Here is a 7,880-nt window from a genome sequence, read left to right on the forward strand (position 1 = left end):
TTTTTTTTTTTTTTTTTTTTTAAATACAGGGCTCTGCATTTTAATTTTGCCCTGGGTCCTGTTTCCATAAATATCACCTTGATAATCTGTGTAATGTTGGCACACCATGGTTTAGGACAGGGCCTGATGCATGGTAAGTGGGCCATAAATATTGGTGAGGAATGAAATGAAGAAATGACTTCCTGGAAATGCTCTTCCTCCACTTCTTCATCTGGTAACATCATATAATCCTCTATGATCAGATGTCCCCTCCTCCAGGAAGCCTTCCCAGACCACCCCCACACCTGTAATTCCGGACCAAGTGCCTCATTGGCGCTTCCGCAGAGCCCCCGCTTTCTCCATTTCATATACTATTTTTGGGTGACTGCTCTGCCCACCTCACGCTGAGCGACTCAGCAACAGAGACCAACCCTCCTTGCCTGCTGTACCCAGCTCCTGGCTTGGGGCCTGCCTGTGAATGAGTAAATAATAAGAGTGAAGGCAAGTGGTTCTTACCCTGCTTCCCAGGCCTGAGGGCGAGAATTCCTCTGACAGCAAATTTAGCTCATACCTTCCAGCTTCTCGGCTCCTTTGTAGCTCTGCTATAATTATTGCCCCAAATAATAATTAAGGTTTTTCTCTTTGTGTGGTGCTTTGAAGCAGTAAGATCCCCCAGGGCAGGGACGGGGTTTGGTTCATCTCTGGAGGCTCAGGTTGTGTTTATGGGTGAGTGGATGATGGACGCCTGAGTGAGCATGTGAGGGGGAGAACCAGCAGAAGGGGAAGAGGGATCGCGTACGGATGTCAGTCTGTGTCTGGCATTGTGGGCTCCCAAGGGGCTGGATCTGAACCTGAGTCATCTTTGGCTCCCCAGGCCCCAGGAAACGTTTGAGAAAAGATAATGAAATTAATTAATGAATTGCTTAATGATGGATCACACTGCCCATTATCTGATTTCCCCCTCATGCTCAGCCGGCAAGGCAGCAGATCTCATCAGAGGATCACCCCATTTTACAGTTGGGATAATCGAGGCTCAGTGGAGCTGGTGACACAGCAAGAGACCCAGGTTTTAAGGCCAGTGGCAGGTGTCCTGAGCCTCTCTCACAGATGAGGAAACTGAGGCTCAAGAAGGGCATCCTGGCCGGGGGCGGTGGCTCATGCCTGTAATCCCAGCACTTTGGGAGACCGAGGTGGGTGGATCACCTGAGGTCAGGAGTTCGAGACCAGTCTGGCCAACATGGTGAGACCGCATCTCCACTAAAAATACAAAAATTAGCCAGGCGTGGTGGCGTGCACCTGTAATCCCGGCTACTCGGGAGGCTGAGGCAGGAGAATCGCTGGAACCTGGGAGGCGGAGGTTTCAGTGAGACAAGATCACACCACTGGACTCCAGCCTGGACCACAGTGCCAGACTCTATCTCAAAAAAAAAAAGGAAAAGAAAAAGAAAAAAAAAGGGCATTCTGAGGTCCCCGCCCAGCTGAGGCAGCAGGTTTTCCACCGGCCAGATACATCCTCTTCCTTAGACGTTCAGAGAGTGAGCAGGGCCTCCAGGAGGAGGGAGTCAAGCTGACCCTACCCTCACTGCCAAGGCAGAGAAGAATTCCTTGGAAATTCTTTCCAACTGTAACTCGCAGTGTCTGGCCAGAGTGAATGCGGCTTCTCAGAGGTTGATACTGTGGCTTCCGTCTCGCCCCCACTTCCACCCCTTTAGTCTCTGGAGAGAAATCTCTCCGGTTGGAGATTGAAGGTGCATCTCCCAGACCTCCAGAGAGCTAGAGTTCCGGGCTGAATTGGGCTTTGCTAATTAAGTGCATCGAGTAAGACGCGGAAAGCCGATCAAGGGCCAAAAGAACCACTGCCAGTCAGTGAGGTTTATTTATCTTGGTTCAGCAAGGGAGGACGCATTCCAGGGGATCACTGTACAAGGAGTCAGAAGAGGCCTTTCAGAGCGTTAGGGCTTGAGCTAGAGGGCTCTGCCGGGGGTTGGGGGAAGTGGGGAGCAGTTCTAATGAAGGCTTAAGAAGCAGGGCAATGCACTGATTGGATTCCTCCATAATTTTTTTTTTTTTTTTTTTGAGACAGTCTCGCTCTGTCGCCCAGGCTGGAGTGCAGTGATGCGATCTTGGCTCACTGCAATCTCCGCCTCCCAGGTTCAAGGGGTTCTCATGCCTCAGCCTCCCGAGTAGCTGGAATTATAGACGCAGGCCACCATGCCCAGCTAATTTTTGTATGTTTAGTAGAGGCAGGATTTCGCAACGTTGGCCAAGCTGGTCTCGAACTCCTGGCCCCATGTGATCCACCCGCCTCGGCGTCCCATAAGTGCTGGGATTGCAGGCATGAGTCACCGCACCCGGCTTCAATTTTTTTTTCTAAGTACAGAGATAGGGTCTTGTTATGTTGCCCAGGCTGATCTTGAAATCTTGAACTCCTTGCCTCAAGGGATCCTCCTGCTTCAGCCTCCCACGTGGCTGGGATTACAGGTTTGAGCCACCATGCCCAGCTCTTCTCTTTAATTTTTGCCCTGAAGGCAGGAAGATAGCGCAGGGTTGTGTTTTCAAGGGTAAGGAAGCGGCAGTAAAGAATGGGATGTTGTCAGAGGAAGGAAGGTGTTGAATTTTTGCTGTTGTGGTGTGACTCTTTGTACAGAACACAATTTTTTTTTTTTTTGAGATCAAGTCTCGTTTTGTCGCCCAGGCTGGAGTGCAGTGGCACAATCTCGGCTCACTGCAACCTCCACCTCCTAGGTTCAAGCAATTCTCTGCGCCAGCCTCCTGAGTAGCTGGGATGACAGGCGCTCGCCACCATGCCCAGCTAATTTTTTTGTATTTTTAGTAGAGACGGGGCTTCACCATCTTGGCCAGGCTGGTCTTGAACTGCTGACCTCGTGATCCACCCACCTCGGCCTCCCAAAGTGCTTGGGATTACAGGCATGAGCCACCACACCCGGCTTGGCCCATATTTTCTTAAAATGTTTTTTTTTGTTGTTTCGTTTGTCGAGAATCCCAAACAAACATGAAAATAACTGTCTTGCATAAATATAAAATATGGACTGCTGTATTAAGTGGTCTTTTCCCAGTGCCAGTTACTCTTGGACATTGAGGACCTCTTGTGCTATTTCTGGCCATTCCACAGAGGTTTGGAGGGGCCCAAAGCCTCTCTCTCTCTCTCCTCACCACACTGCACAACCTTCAGGAGACAGGGTGAGAATTATGGCCCAGGCTGTCTGACCTTCACAGACTGGTGCCACTTCTCTAAGCAGCCCCTTTGGGTAGGCAGGGGTCTGTAAGATCTAACCAGCAACCTCGGCCGGGCGGGGTGGCTCACGCCTGTAATCCCAGCACTTTGGGAGGCTGAGGCGGGTGGATCACGAGGTCAGGAGATTGAGACCATCCTGGCTAACACAGTGAAACCCCGTCTCTACTAAAAAATACAAAGAGCCGGGTGTGGTAGCAGGCGCCTGTAGTCCCAGCTACTCGGGAGGCTGAGGCAGGAGAATGGTGTGAACTCGGGAGGCGGAGGTTGCAGTGAGCCGAGATCATGCCACTGCACTCTAGCCTGGGGGACAGAGCGAGACTCCATCTAAAAAATAAAATAAAATAAAATAAAATAAAAAACCAGCAACCTCAGACATTTTACTGTGTGCAATAATGTCAGGAAAAACTGCTCCGGATAAATAAACTCCTGCAGCAACAAGAAGAAAACAGGTGGAAGCGTTCCTCAAAACCACTTGGAATTTACACTGAACTTTTATAGCACTGGGAACAATCCACCACCTGGAGAGAAAGTTTAACAGGTTTTACGATTTATTTAAGAGCTCTCGTTAATTTTTTCATGTTGTCATTACCACAGAAGGATTCGCTTGAAATGAACTGAAGCCTAAAGGGTCATACTATATTTTTCTTATTAAATGAAAATAAGCTTTATAGTTAAGGAGGTCTTTGGGTGTTTGGTTTGGTCAATTTTTTTCTCCTTGGCATCACAAGTTTTAGAGGACAGGCCGAGTGTGGTGGCTCACGCCTGTAATCCCAGCACTTTGGGAGGCTGAGGCAGGCAGATCATGAGCTCAGGAGTTTGAGACCAGCCTGGCCATCATGTTGAAATCCCATCTCCACTAAAAATACAAAAATTAGCTGGGTGTGGTGGCAGGCGCCTGTAATCCCAGCTACTCGGGAGGCTGAGGCAGGAGAATCGCCTGAAACTGGGAGGGGGACGTTGTGGTGAGCCGAGATCACACCACCGCACTCCAGCCTGGGGGAAAGAGCGAAACTCAGTCGCAAAAAAAAAAAAAAAAAAAAAAAAAAAAAAAAAGTTTTAAAGGACAAAGTGCAATGGATGGACAATTCCATTTAAATGAGGATTTATTCTTTTTTTTTTAATTTGAGATGGAGTCTCGCTCTGTCGCCCGGGCTGGAGTGCAGTGGCCGGATCTCAGCTCACTGCAAGCTCCGCCTCCCGGGTTTATGCCATTCTCCTGCCTCAGCCTCCCGAGTAGCTGGGACTACAGGCGCCCGCCACCTCGTCCGGCTAGTTTTTGTATTTTTTAGTAGAGACGGGGTTTCACCGTGTTAGCCAGGATGGTCTCGATCTCCTGACCTCGTGATCCGCCCGTCTCCGCCTCCCAAAGTGCTGGGATTACAGGCTTGAGCCACCGCGCCCGGCCAGGATTTATTCTTTAATAAATGTATTTAGAAATGCATTTCAATGAAATAAACATTTGATGATGATGATAATTTTTGAAACAGGGTCTTGCTCTGTCACCAAGGCTGGACTGCAGTGGCACCATCATGGCTCACTGCACCCTCAACCTCCTGGGCTAAAGTAATCCTCCTGTCTCAGCTTCCTGAATAGCTGGGACCACAGGCTTGCGCCACCACACCTAATTTTTTTTTTTTTGTAGAGATGGAGTCTTTCTATGTTGCCTAGGCTAGTATCCAACTCATGGCCTCAAGTGATCCTCCTGCCCTGGCCTCCCAAAGTGCTGGGATTACAGATGTGAGCCACCACGCCCAGCCAACATTTCATTCTTAGAGAAGAAATGCATATTTATGCATTCGTATATCCTCTTGGAAGCATGTACACACATTTACATATGTGTCTTTCTTCCATTTCCAGCACCTACTCTATGAGATTGACGTGAGGGTTAAATGCCATATGGTAAGTGAAGCTGGAGAAATTTGGGTTATCTTATTAATTCTCTGGACAGTGGTGAACACAGCATGAGGGAATGCCTGTGGCTACCCGGACCCTTCCTCCAGACCTCCTATTTTGGCTGTGGGCACCCACCCTTGTCTGTAGTCACTGCACCCAGGCTGTCCTGGAAAGAGAATAGGCCATCCCTTCCGTCCTCTCCTTCCACGTGGTTTACGAGAGCTGGTTCCGCCCTGCTCCAGGAGTGGACATGTGACTTGGGACTGGCCAATCAGAACCTCCATCCCTGCCCGGCCCCTGTGATTGGTTCAGGTGAGCCAATCAGATTCAGGGAAACAATAGAAGGGTGGGGCAGTGAGGGCAGCCTCGGCCCTGCAGTGGCCTTTATACCCCTACACTGGAGGGGTAGAAACCAAACAGGTCCCTGGAGCCCAGACAGTGGGCCACCCAACCACGCCCCAAGGTGTCCAGCTTCAGCCTCTGGTGTTTGTTGCTGCTGTTTGTTTTTAGTTACCCAAGCCAATAAAGTTTTCTTTCTCCTTTTTAAATCTCCAGTCCGTTTGAGCTGCATTTGTCTCATGCAACCTGAAACGTGCCACCGCTGCAATCATCACGTCCCACATCTTGCCATCTAGGAGATTTCCCAGCGCCCCACTCAGCACGTCTCTGTCCCATCCGTGTGCATGGGGCATAGGCCGGAATGGTTGGTCTGAGGCAGGGTCGCTCTGTTTCCTCAAAGCCCCGCCCTCTGCGCCCCAGTCACAGCAGCTGGCACACGGAGGAGGTGTGCGAATCTGGGAAGATGGGTGAAGAATGTCATAGGAGGCAACCACAAGGTTCTCCACATAGGCTTGCCATATTTAGCAAATTAAAATACAGGATGCATTTAAAATGCAAAGTTCAGTTGCATTTATTTCGAATAAACAACAGATGTATATATGCATCCTATATATATAGATTGGATAAGTACTGGGACTTTTTTTTTTTTAACTATTTTTTTGAGACAGAGACTTGCTCTGTAGCTCAGGCTGGAGTACAGATCTTGGCTCATTGCAACCTCCCCCTCCCGGGTTTAAGCAATTCTCCTGCCTCAGCCTCCCAAGTAGCTGGGATTACAGGTCTGGGCCATCACACGTGGCTAATTTCTGTATTTTTAGTAGAGACAGGATTTCACTGTGTTGGCCAGGCTAGTCTCGAACTCCTGACCTCATGTGATCTGCCAGCCTCGAACTCCCAAAGTGCTGGGATTACAGGAGTGAGCCATTGTGCTCAGCCAGTATTGGGACATTTTTACATTAAAAAATTACTCATCTTTGATCTGGAGTTCACATTTAACTGGGCGTCCTGGCGTCTGCCTGGCATCAATACTTCTCAGACTTTCCCATGGCTAAGAATCCCTTGATCATTGGGTTAAAATGCAGATTCTGACTCTAGGTTTGGAGTAGGGCCTGGGATTCTGCATTTCTCACGGGTCTGTGGGTGCTGTCAATGCTGCCTGCCAGGGCCCAACTATGTCTGGGAGTGGAGATGAAGATTGAGCACATCCATCTAAGCAAGGCACCCAGCAGTGTGTCCGGTACATGACGAAAACTCAAGAAGTGTTCGTTCATTATCATGGCAAGGAGGATCATTTGAAAAGTGAGATTGTGTGTGTTTCTCTGTGTATCGGAGACTTAGAAGCAACGGCAACAGCTGCAAACTCTTCCTCTCCAATCTGCCAGCTGCAGCTGTTCCTGTCACTCGGCCTAGGGCCACACCCTCAGGAGGAAACCATGAGGAGGTTATAAAGGGCTCCCCAGCAGGAGCTGCTGCCTGTGCCCCTGCACCAGGGACCTCTGACCTTCCATATCACTACAGAGATGTGTGGCTATTCCTGTCTTCCACCACTCGTTCAACATAGATGGAGGCCTGTGATACTGTGGGGGAGACTCGGGGCTCTTTCGGTTACAAGTGGCAGGAACCCAAAACGGGGCTTTCCTGGAAGAAGTATAGACGCACTCACTCAAAGGAAGGAAGAGTGGAACGTCCAGCCCTCAGGAAGGTTAGGCAGAGTGGAAGCACCTGAGCCTAGGGCCTGGGTACTGAACTCAGCTGGGACATTGTCTCCCTCCAACTCTCACCTCTCTGGGAGGCTTCATTTTCTCCTCCTGCAGACTGGCTTCCTCCACACGGTGGGAAACAAGACTGCCTTGAGCTTTCCAGCCTCTCACATCCCGGCATCTACGCCAGAGAGGCAGACTCTCCAAAAAGAAGGATCCAGAGAAAGCCAGTGATGGGTCAACATGGGTGAGATGATGCTGTTAGAGCCATTTGTGATTCTCTCCGTACTCGCTGTCCCCCCCCAATTTTATTCAGTCTTGAGGCTTTAAATTCCATCTAGATGCTGATACATCCCTAAAAGGGGCTTTACCGTTTTACTGCCTAACATCTGAAAACTCTGTATTAGGGAAGGGTGAAGCTGCTGTAATAAAAAAACCCACGCGTTGTAATGGCACATCACATTAGAAGGGTGCTTCTTTTTTCTCTAAACGCATTTTAAATTGTAGCTATATATAACATAAAATTAAACATCTTAACTCTTTGTGTGTGTGTTGGGGGGACGGAGTTTCACTCGTCATCCAGGCTGGAGTGCAGTGGCCTGATCTCGGCTCACTGCAACCTCCGCCTTCCGTGTTCAAGCGATTCTCCTGCCTCAGCCTCCTGAGTAGCTGGGATTACAGGCGTGCACCACCACGCCTGGCTAACTTTTCTA

The 7,880-nt window shown here is 49.5% G+C and overlaps 1 long non-coding RNA gene across 1 annotated transcript in view; it reads left to right on the plus strand.

Annotated features, from left to right (window-relative positions):
* The window catches only part of LOC108524333 (uncharacterized), an 11,142-nt gene extending 5,146 nt beyond the window's left edge, over positions 1 to 5,996 (plus strand). Inside the window, exons 2-3 of the long non-coding RNA XR_001884026.1 lie at positions 5,093 to 5,134; positions 5,684 to 5,996. This is a non-coding gene — a long non-coding RNA (uncharacterized LOC108524333). The remainder of the gene's footprint in view (positions 1 to 5,092; positions 5,135 to 5,683) is intronic.
* Positions 5,997 to 7,880: the final 1,884 nt, after the last annotated feature.

The sequence above is a fragment of the Rhinopithecus bieti genome, unplaced genomic scaffold (genome assembly GCF_001698545.2).
Source record: "Rhinopithecus bieti isolate Rb0 unplaced genomic scaffold, ASM169854v2 scaffold_81780, whole genome shotgun sequence".
Lineage (NCBI taxonomy): Eukaryota > Metazoa > Chordata > Mammalia > Primates > Cercopithecidae > Rhinopithecus > Rhinopithecus bieti.